Source organism: Pelophylax lessonae (assembly GCF_965119305.1).
Source record: "Pelophylax lessonae genome assembly, chromosome: 2".
Taxonomy (NCBI): domain Eukaryota; kingdom Metazoa; phylum Chordata; class Amphibia; order Anura; family Ranidae; genus Pelophylax; species Pelophylax lessonae.
In genome coordinates, this window is record NC_138769.1 from 629,998,248 (window position 1) to 630,010,525 (window position 12,278).

The following is a 12,278-nucleotide window of genomic DNA, read 5'->3' on the forward strand; positions in this document are numbered from 1 at the left end:
CATAAAGAGCTGTGTCCGTCAATGAACATCCGGGAAATGGATTTTATGGTGAGCCAAAAATCCCATTATCTCCATAACCTTATGACCACTGACTGGTAAAGTTTATAACATTTATTATCTTGCTATATATAATGACACTTCAGTGTAGTGTTTTCTTTTATATTGTTATACCTTATTTACAAAAAAGAAAAAAATAATATATCCATAACATTGTGACCACTGACAGGTAAAGTAAATAACATTTATTATCTTGCTATAATGGTTCTTGAAAGTGGGTGGGATATATTGGGCAGTAAGTGAACATGTTGTCCCTGAAGTAGATGTGTTAACGGCAGAGAAAAATGGGAAAGCATCAGGATTTTGGGTGACTCTGACAAGGGCCAAATTGTAATGGCTTGACAACTGGGTGAGAACATCTCCAAAACTAAAGCACATGTGGGGTGTTTCAGGTCTGCAGTGGTCGGGACAAGGATCATTAATGCACTTGCTGAGCAAAGGCTGGCTCATGTAGTTTGATCCAATAGAAGAGCTACTGAAGCTCAAATTGCTGAGAGTTAAAGCTGATTCCGATGCGGGTCCGAGCACACAGGGCATCACAGGTTTTTTGTGTAAGGGGCTGCATGGCCGCAGACCAGTCAAGGTGCCGATTCTGACCCGTGTCCACAGCCAAAAGTGTCTTCAATGGGCACGTGAACAGCAGGTTTGGACCAGGGAGCAATGGAAGAAGGTGACCTGGTCTGAAGACTCACATTTTTATTGTACATCATGTGGATGGCCTGTGGAATGAGCATTGCTTAACTGAGGAAGAGATGGCATCTGGATGCTGGGAAAAAGACAAGCTGGTGGAGGCAGTGTGATGCTTTGTTTAGTTGGGGGACCTACTCAATATTAGGTGGGTGGTTATGTCGTCATGACTGATCAGAGTATACAGTATCTCACAAAAGTGAGTACACCCCTCACATTTTTGTAAATATTTTATTATATCTTTTCATGTGACATCACTGAAGAAATTACACTTTGCTACAATGTAAAGTAGTGAGTGTACAGCTTGTTTAACAGTGTAAATTTGCTGTACCTTCGAAATAACTCAATACACAGCAATTAATGTCTAAACTGCTGGCAACAAAAGTGAGTACACCCCTAAGTGAAAATGTCCAAATTGGGCCCAATTGGCCATTTTCCCTCCCCGGTGTAATGTGACTTGTTAGTGTTACAAGGTCTCAGGTGTGTTAAATTTGATATCACTCACACTCTCTCATACTGGTCAATGGAAGTTCAACATGGCACCTCATGGCAAAGAACTCTGAGGATCTCAAAAAACAAATTGTTGCTCTACATAGAGATGGCCTAGGCCAGTGGTGGCAAACCTATGGCACGCGTGCCACAGCTGGCACGCAGAGCCCTCTCTGTGGGCACGCGAGGAAGAAGAGCGCACACTGATCGAACATCCTATACTAGGTGTATTTTCTCCACACTGCACTCCCCCTCCCATAGAACTACATCTCCCACATGGCTCTATGGCCAGGGTATGATGTATCTGGGATGGGCGTGGTCGAGACAAGGCGGTGCTGGCGGGCTAGATGAAGTCACATCGACAATGGACGCCAGAGCCGAGTAAGATTCCAATAGGCTGGTCTCACCTGCTGCTGTTTGTTTATGGTCTCAGCAATTGCCCTCCCCACTTATTAGATACTCTGCTCAGGGCCACCTTCCCACCCCCCGGTATTAACCCACTGGCACTTTGAAATAGATAAGCTGGTTTTGTGTTGCAGTTTGGGCACTCGGGCTGGAAAAGGTTCGCCATCACTGGCCTAGGCTATAGGAAGATTGCCAAAACCCTGAAACTGAGCTGCAGCACCACAGCCAAGACCATACATCGGTTTAACAGGACAGGTTCCACTCAGAACAGGCCTCGCCATAGTCGACCAAAGAGGAGTGTACATGCTCAGCTTCATATCCTGAGGTTGTGTTCGAGAAATAGACGTATGAGTGCTGCCAGCATTGCTGCAGAGGTTGAACGGGTGGGGGTCGGCCTGTCGGTGCTCAGACCATACGCTGCACACTGCATCATATTTGTCTGCATGGCTGTCATCCCAGAAGGAAGCCTCCTCTAAAGAAGATGCACCAGAAAGCCTATTTCCATCCGTCCAGCAGATCGGATCGGATGAGAACGGACCGACGGTCCATTCTTATCCGATTCCCCCATAGAGAACAGCGGGGACCTGACAGCTCTGTCTCCGCACACAGAGCGGAGACAGAGCTGCCATCAGCCTGCTCAGCAGGGGATCAACGGATCGATCCCCCGCTGAGAAAAACGGAGTCCGCTGATGGATTCCCCTGTTTGAAAGGGGCCTAATAGCACTAAAGTAGAAACCAAAATATTACTATGCTAAAAAAAATATATATTTTTATTTTTTTATTAGTTCTAACCAAAACAAATAATGAAGAAAATATGTACAAAGCCAGTATATGTTTACTTTCATTACATCATTAATGGAGTTTGAATAACAAACAATAATGCCAAGGGGTTGCCAACCTTACTACACAGTATACCCTTTTTGAATACTTCTGAACTACCATTTGAACAGGTTATTGTGCAAAGTAATCTGGTGAAATTTTTGTCTTCAGTGTTTCTTCTTCGTGACCTAACAAGTTAGAATGGTGACCACTGAATGCCCAGCATACTGTGCAGTGTAGAAGCCATGGTGGGAAGGGAGCCAATGTACATCTCCCCAGATTACTGCCAATGGCTCATGGTGGGAGACAGCTGCAGTCACATGATCAAACAGCAGACATTCAGAAATGTTGGCTGGAATAAACCGTGAAGACAGGGTGTAAAGCTGGGGAATTCATATGGTGTAATCAGTATTCCCTTACAATTGTAACTGAAATACTCTGTTTACGCTGCATTGACGCATATTGCATATGTATTTTTACATGTAAAATTAAAAAACAAACAAAAATAAATATTTTAATGGTAGCTGTTCTTTACCCAGTTAAGGACCGGAAGGTTTTACCCCCTTAATGACCAGGCAATTTTTGGAGATACAGCACTGCGTTACTTTACCTGACAATTGCGCGGTGGTGCAACGCTGTACCGAAATAAAATGGATGTCCTTTTTTTCCCACAAAGAGAGATTTATTTTGGTGGTATTTGATTACCTCTGTGGTTTATATTTTTTGCGCTATAAACAAAAGAAGAGCGACAATTCTGAAAAAATGTATATATTTTATAATAAAAAAAATTAAAAATCTAATTTTTTCATCAATTTAGGCCACTATGTATATTGCCACATATTTTTGGTAAAAAAAAAAAATCCAATAGGTGTATATTGATTGGTTTGCGCAAAAGGTATCGCGTCTACAAACTAGGAGATAGATTTATGTCATTTTTTTTTTCTAGTAATGGCGGCGATCAGCAATTTTTTGTGGGACTGCGACATTGCAGCGGACAGATCGAACCCCTAACTGACACTTTTGAGGGGACTAGTGCCACTAATATAATAAAAAATACAGTATATTTTTAGCACTGATTACTATATCTGTACTGACACTGGCAGGGAAGGAGTTAACACCAGGGGCACTCAAAGGATTGAGTGTGCGCCTAGGGAGTTCTTTCTAACTGTATGGGGGTTGTACTCACTGGATGAACACATAGACCTGTGTTCCTAAATAGGAGGAACACAGGATCCCTGTGTTCATCTCTGACAGTACAGCGGTCTGCCTTGTTTACATCGGCAGACCGTCATTCTGTCTCCATGGGGAGTGATTACGGGTGGCCGGCGGACATCTCTTCTGCCAGACCCGCTGATTGGCTCCCTCTCTGGCCGATTGGCACGCGTGCACGCGCCCTCACTATCTGTTACATGAAGTGATGTACAGGTATGTCGTTTCACCTAATAGAGCCGACCTGCCGCAGTAAAACTACGGCGGCTGGTCGGCAAGTGGTTAGTGGCTGATTCACACAGGTGCAGAAGACCAGTGTGCAAGAGCCATTTATTTACATGTTTGAAGCTGCATGTGGACAGACTATGTTAGTCAATGGAGACAAAGCAGCTGTACAGACTGACGTACACATCTGAGTTTAACAGGCATGCAAGGATGGGTGTGCGGCCATTTCCTGCACACCAATCAAACTGGGTTGTGCAGCTACAAGCTGCTTCAGGTGCTAAAAATTCAACAGTTCTTGGTAACTGTATGGGCCTCTGTGTATGGCCAGGCCTTTATTTTAATTTTTTTTGCCCTTTCTTTATTTTTGGATCTAAGGAGTATACAGTGTCTTAAAAAAGTATTCATTCCCCTTGAAATTTCCCACATTTTGTCATGTTCCAACCAAAAACGTAAATGTATTTTATTGGGATTTTATGTGATAGACCAACACAAAGTGGCACATAATTGTGAAGTGAAAGGAAAATGATAAATGGTTTTCAACATTTTTTACAAATCAATATCTGAAAAGTGTGGTGTGCATTTGCATTCAGCCCCCCTTACTCTGATACCCCTAACTAAAATATAGTGGAACCAATTACCTTCAGAAGTCACCTAATTAGTAAATAGAGTTCACCTGTGTGTAGTTTATTCTCAGTATAAATACAGCTGTTCTGTGAAGCCCTAAGAGATTTGTTAGAGGACCTTAGTGAACAAACAGTATCATGAAGGCCAAGGAACACACCAGACAGGTCAGGGATAAAGTTGTGGAGAAGTTTAAAGCAGGGTTAGGTTATAAAAACATATTCCAGGCTTTGAACGTCCCACAGGGCACTGTTGAATCCATCATCTGAAAATGTAAAGAGTATGGCACAACTGCAATTTACCAAGACATGGCCGTCCACCTAAACTGACAGACCGGGCAGGGAGATCATTAATCAGAAGCGGCCAAGAGGCCCATGGTAACTCTGGAGGAGATGCAGAGATCCACAGCTCGGGTGGGAGAATGTGTCCACTGGACAACTATTAGTCATGCAGTATTAGTCATGCCATTGTTGAAAGAAAGCCAAAAGAAGTCCCGTTTGCAATTTGGGAGAAGCCATGTGGGGGACACAGCAAACATGTGGAAGAAGGTGCTCTGGTCAGATGAGACCAAAATGTAACTTTTTGGCCTAAAAGCAAAACGCTAAGTGTGGCGGAAAACGAACACTGCACATCACCCTGAACACACCATCCTCACCGTGAAACATGGTGGTGGTGGCAGCATCATGTTGTGGGGATGTTTTTCTTCAGCAGGGACAGGGAAGCTGGTCAGAGTTGATGGGAAGATGGATGGAGCCAAATACAGGGCAATCTTAGAAGAAAACCTGTTAGTTTGCAAAAGACTTGAGACTAGGGAGAAGGTTCACCTTCCAGCAGGAGAACGACCCTAAACATACAGCCAGAGCTACAATAGAATGGTTGAGATCAAAGCATATTCATGTGTTAGAATGGCCCAGTCAAAGTCCAGACCTAAATCCAGTTGAGAATCTGTGGGAAGACTTGAAAATTGCTCTTCAGACACTCCATCCAATCTGACAGAGCTTGAGCTGTTTTGCAGAGAAGAATGGGCACAATTTTTACTCTCTAGATGTGCAAAGCTGGTAGAGACATCCCCAAAAAGACTTGAAGCTGTTATTGCAGTGAAAGGTGGTTCTACAAAGTATTGACTCAGGGGGGCTGAATACAAATGTACACCACACTTTTCATTTATTTGTAAAACATTTTGAAAACCATTTATCATTTTCCATCCACTTCACAATTATGTGCCACTTTGTGTTGGTCTAACACATAAAATCCCAATAAAATACATTTACGTTTTTGGTTGTAACATGACAAAATGTGGAACACAGCAAATTTACACTGTTATACAAGCTGTACACTCACTATTTTACATTGTAGCAAAGTGTCATTTCTTCAGTGTTGTCACACGAAAAGATGTAATAAAATATTTACAAAAATGTGAGGGGTGTACTCACTTCTGTGATATACTATATATATATATATATTGTTTTTTGTTTAAAAAAGCTTAAAGCATATGTCATTAACACCCTATTCATAATGTGCAGAAAGCATCCATAATATTCAAATATAATAAAAAAATGACATCAGTGTAAATGAAGTCCAATACAAAAGAGTCCAAATATGTGATAAATATCACTGCAAAGAAAGTCTCTTCCACCAGCTAATGGAAATCCTATCCACCATGCATGAGCAACAGAGCTAAAATGTACTCACTGACATTAAAGCTGCCAGAGGAAAGCAGCAACATACCCGTTTGTGTCAAAGGGATCCTTCACACATGGTCAACCAGCTCCATTCTCACAATGGGGACACCCTGCAGTATTGCATCTCACCACTGGGGACAGTCAGACGGTTTGCTTGAAAAGGGCTCACCACACAGAGCCACAAGCAGGAGACCACATACAGTGCATTGCGAAAGTATTCGGCCCCCTTGAACCTTTCGACCTTTTGCCACATTTCAGGCTTCAAACATAAAGATATAAAACTGTAATTTTTTGTGAAGAATCAAAAACAAGTGGGACACAATCATGAAGTGGAACGAAATATATTGGATATGTCAAACTTTTTTAACAAATAAAAAACGGAAAAATTGGTCGTGCAAAATTATTCAGCCCCCTTAAGTTAATACTTTGTAGCGCCACCTTTTGCTGCAATTACAGCTGTAAGTCACTTAGGGTATGTCTCTATCAGTTTTGCACATCGAGAGACTGAAATTTTTGCACATTCCTCCTTGAAAAACAGCTCGAGCTCAGTGAGGTTGGATGGAGAGCGTTTGTGAACAGCAGTTTTCAGTTCTTTCCACAGATTCTCGGTTGGATTCAGGTCTGGATTTTGACTTGACCATTCTAACACCTGGATATGTTTATTTGTGAACCATTCCATTGTAGATTTTGCTTTATGTTTTGGATCATTGTCTTGTTGGAAGACAAATCTCTGTCCCAGTCTCAGGCCTTTTGCAGACTCCATCAGGTTTTCTTCCAGAATGGTCCTGTATTTGGCTCCATCCATCTTCCCATCAATTTTAACCATCTTCCCTGTCCCTGCTGAAGAAAAGCAGGCCCAAACCATGATGCTGCCACCACCATGTTTGACAGTGGGGATGGTGTGTTCAGGGTGATGAGCTGTGTTGCTTTTACGCCAAACATAACGTTTTGCATTGTTGCCAAAAAGTTCGATTTTGGTTTCATCTGACCAGAGCACCTTCTTCCACATGTTTGGTGTGTCTCCCAGGTGGCTTGTGACAAACTTTAAACAACACTTTTTATGGATATCTTTTAGAAATGGCTTTCTTCTTGCCACTCTTCCATAAAGGCCAGATTTGTGCAGTATATGACTGATTGTTGTCCTATGGACAGAGTCTACCACCTCAGCTGTAGATCTCTGCAGTTCATCCAGAGTGATCATGGGCTTCTTGGCTGCATCTCTGATCAGTCTTCTCCTTGTATGAAAAAAAGGGGGTTATATACCAGCGCTATGGAGTTTCAGTACAAAATCAATTTTTTGTGGTTTAAGCTGCCTCCAACCTACCTCTGAGGTAGTAGAATTAGAAAAAATGCAAGAAATGTTGGACCCGGCGCTACCACTTTAAAATAGTATTGTGCAAATGTGCTATGAAAGTGCATGTGTTGCAATCAACAAAGTGAAAAAGTGCTACGTGCCGTTTAAAACCAGCAATAGGTATTAACCTGGGCTGTGCTCATTGTGCCACATTAAAATGTCATATACCATACATTTATACAAAGTGCCAAGTGCTGATAAAACAAAGTGCCACGTGTAGTGATCCGTGCTAAAACAATATATGGCGCCGGCGGATGTTCCACCAGAAAAAGTACCGTTGCTTACCGCACTCTTAAGCCTTTGACTCGACACTTCTTGGTCACTACAACAAAGAATAAACCTCCATTGCGTAGCATTTGTTGTATAAAGCGAAAATATTTAGCATCCACTCACAGTTTGGGGAGTTCACGATCAGCTTGAATGGTGTTCGCCGGGTCCCTTCCGCGTTCCACTGGCTCAAACCACCAAAACCGGAAGTGACGTATTGACGTACACAAACCATGCCCTACGCGTTTCGTCATGCGACATCATCTGGAGCGTCAAAGATGACGTCGTATGACGAAAACGCGTAGGGCGTGGTTTGTGTACGTCAATACGTCACTTCCGGTTTTGGTGGTTTGAGCCAGTGGAACGCGGAAGCGACCCGGCGAACACCATTCAAGCTGATCGTGAACTCCCCAAACTGTGAGTGGATGCTAAATATTTTCGCTTTATACAACAAATGCTACGCAATGGAGGTTTATTCTTTGTTGTAGTGACCAAGAAGTGTCGAGTCAAAGGCTTAAGAGTGCGGTAAGCAACGGTGCTTTTTCTGGTGGAACATCCGCCGGCGCCATATATTGTTTTAGCACGGATCACAACACGTGGCACTTGGTTTTATCAGCACTTGGCACTTTGTATAAATGTATGGTATATGACATTTTAATGTGGCACAATGAGCACAGCCCAGGTTAATACCTATTGCTGGTTTTAAACGGCACGTAGCACTTTTTCACTTTGTTGATTGCAACACATGCACTTTCATAGCACATTTGCACAATCCTTCTCCTTGTATGAGCTGAAAGTTTAGAGGGACGGCCAGGTCTTTGTAGATTTGCAGTGGTCTGATACTCCTTCCATTTCAATATTATCGCTTGCACAGCGCTCCTTGGGATGTTTAAAGCTTGGGAAATCTTTTTGTATCCAAATTCGGCTTTAAACTTCTCCACAACAGTATCTCGGACTTGCCTGGTGTGTTCCTTGTTCTTCATGATGCTCTCTGCACTTTAAACGGACCTCTGAGACTATCACAGTGCAGGTGCATTTATACGGAGACTTGATTACACACAGGTGGATTCTATTTATCATCATTAGTCGTTTAGGTCAACATTGGATCATTCAGAGATCCTCACTGAACTTCTGGAGAGAGTTTGCTGCACTGAAAGTAACGGGGCTGAATAATTTTGCACGCCCAATTTTTCAGCTTTCTATTTGTTAACAAAGTTTTAAATATCCAATACATTTCGTTCCACTTCATGATTGTGTCCCACTTGTTGATTCTTCACAAAAAATTGCAGTTTTATATCTTTATGTTTGAAGCCTGAAATGTGGCAAAAGGTCGCAAAGTTCAAGGGGCCGAATACTTTCGCAAGGCACTGTATAGTGTAGTATATTTATTAAAAAGTATAGATTTCACATACAAAAGTAAAATGCTTCATCCAAATGGCAGTAAAACTACTGTCATAAAACAGTGCACTTACAAAGAGAGCTGCCAGTTCCAAGCATGGAAGTGGTGGCAAAACGTAAGCGTGTAGCTCCTTTTCCAACGCGTTTCATGTGAAACCTAAAAAAAAAGTAGCAGTTTCTCACTTCAAAGGAAACTGATAAAATGTTCCTGATGTTAGGCCTTAAACCAAACATTACAAACATTGCTAAATTAAAACAATCTGATCATACAATTTCCATGCAATCTGATTTAGATTTAGTAAAAGTTATTTAGTGCAAGGGCCTATCTAAGTAATCCATTCAATTTGCATCCAGTAAGGTAGATCTTCGCACACACGCACAATGCATCTGTTTACATTACGGGAAATGCTGCCTGACACAGATACCTTAGAGTGGTCAAATTACCCTGCAAAACCGTTTAACCCCCCTCTGCTTTCCAATATGGTGGCGTTATACTTAAAGTGTATCTAATCCTTGTTTTTTTTTTGCTTTGGCTGTAGTAAGGAGGGGTTAGAACCTCCATTATGTGGTTTATGGTGTTGGAGAGATTTTCCTTTACTTTCCTTCACTCCCTGTCCAGGAGATTTATCAGAAAATGAGGGGATATTTCTCCAACATGAAGGAAATTGCCTTTTAGGCTCCAATCACACTTTGCGATTTGGAATCACTGCAATTAAGTCCACAATTCCAAATTGCTTGGTGATCGCTTCAAAATGCGCAACTTGCATTTGGGTGCCTTTATCACTTAATGGCATCCAAACGTGAAGGGAATCTGCAAACCACACCTTTCAAAATTGCGTGAAGCTTGTCACCCAAAAAGGAGCAGGAGATACTTTTCAGATGACAAAGGCGCGTAGGGCATCCTATTCAAATGAATTAGCTGGCCCTATGCTACACAAAAAATCGAGTGTCAATTTTCTTCACAATAATCATGTAATGGGAACGCTAGTATTTGATCCCATTCTAGTGTGATTCTATGATGCAGTAAAAGTGGATTTACTACAAGAAGTTGGTGTGCTGGTGACATATTCTATTAATGTCAATGCCAGTGGTTGGTTTATTACAGCACAATGGTGGATTTTGGAATGGTGTACAATAGATATACTATGTAGTAAGTCCTACATAAATGGATATTTCCTGAAGCTGAATGGGAAGCTGTGGAGAAGAGAAGGAGAGCTAAACCTATATATTGGCAGGAAGGTGGGTACAAATTGAAACATATATAAACAGCAGGTTTGCATTAAAGTATATAAGATGATTCTGTTCTTCTTACTATTGAAAACAATACTCTGCAACTTTATTGGTACAAAAACATTAACAAAGATTTACTGAAATCTTAAACAAGTGGCCATTAACGTTAAAAGTTATTTGGCAGTCAAAGACAGAATTTAATAAAGTAAATACGTGGCGATCTTCACAAAGTAAGTTTACAAATATCAAGATCACTCATATTAATAGGAGTAGGTGAGAAATAATTGAAATATAACGTGGATTTTACCTGATTCTATATGATTTTACGTTTTGACCATAGATGCACTTTAACCCCTTGAGGACCAAGCCCATTTCTGAAACATGTTGTTTACAAGTTAAAATCAGTATTTTTTGCTTGAAAATTACTTAGAATAATCCTCCATCATTGATGGTCAGTGACTGTAGGAACAATAACCCCCCAACACTGGTGGTAAGTAGCTGGTTGACACAATACCCCCCAGCATTGGTGATCAGTGGCTGGTGAAACAATACACCCCAGCACTGGTGGCTAGAAGCTGGTAGAACAATAACCCCCCTCTCCAATATTGGTGGTCAGTAGCTGGGAGGAAAGATATCTCTTTTGTCCTCCGGTAGTCGAGTGGGACACTCCATAAATTAAGCCACTACTTACCTGTCCTGCAGTTCTTCCAAAGCACGTTGTCACTATTGTAACAGTTTGTGAAAGCACTGTGTGGAGTTGACATTCTTCTCCCTTTGGAAGTCTCCTTCAGGTATCAGAGGGCAGCTGCCTGAAGCGGTGGCTCTGATGATTGAATGAGGTGTCCAATTTGACTTCATGGAGCTATCTGCACCCACCTCCCTCTGCCAGCATCTAATTGGGTGCTGGACTTGGGCTTCTTTCAGTGCCAGGTGCCAGAACTCAGAGAGCGTTTCAGTAACCAACACACTGCTGCCACTTTGAATATCGCACCAGGGTACCCTGTAAGTTGTGGTACCTGGTGCGAATCACAACCACCTTGTTTACAGTGAATACACAGGGCCCCATCCTTCTTGGTGTCCATGTGCACTGCACACACTGAATTCATTTTGAACCCCAACCCACCAACTCACTGCATCACATGTGCATTTTAATGCACCATGGTACACACATGTAAATGATCTAAGCATTGTGTTAGGAAAAAGTGTGGTATGCAGAATCTTTTTGCATTGCAAAAATGATCAGGTTTTTTAACATGTCTGAATGGGCCATTAATCTTTATTCTGCCGTCATTACAGGACAAGTTTCAGGTACCTGTTCTAGTTCTGTACAAAAATTCCATGGTGACTGTACCTACCTGGAGTTCAGCCTTAAAAGAAATCTGATCTACATACTTGTTTCAAGTTAGTGGTTTGAAGGGTTAGTACAGCTTTAATGACATTTTACCAAAAGCATCCCTATGTATTAGTGCAGCATCCTCCGTACATTAAAGTGGTTGCAAACCTCAGACATGAACAATGCATATCCGTCTATAATGTGTACTCAGCTAAGAGCACTAAGTGTCATTTCTATCTGCTACCAACATGAGACACCTCTGACAGGTTTTGCTGACACCAAGAGAAAAAAGGTGACAGGGGAAGAAGCTCCAGGACACAGCCTGTGAAAGGCAGCCTCAGTTCTGTTCCTGTGTGAAGGGGGGGGGGGGGTGTCCTTTCCCTCCAATCATCTGTCAGAGCTTTCCTCATTGATGTCTCCAGAGTGAAATTTCACCTTCCTGCCCCTTTTTTCCAGACAGCTCAGACAAGATTTATGAATACTGGACTTTGAATGGATGTAG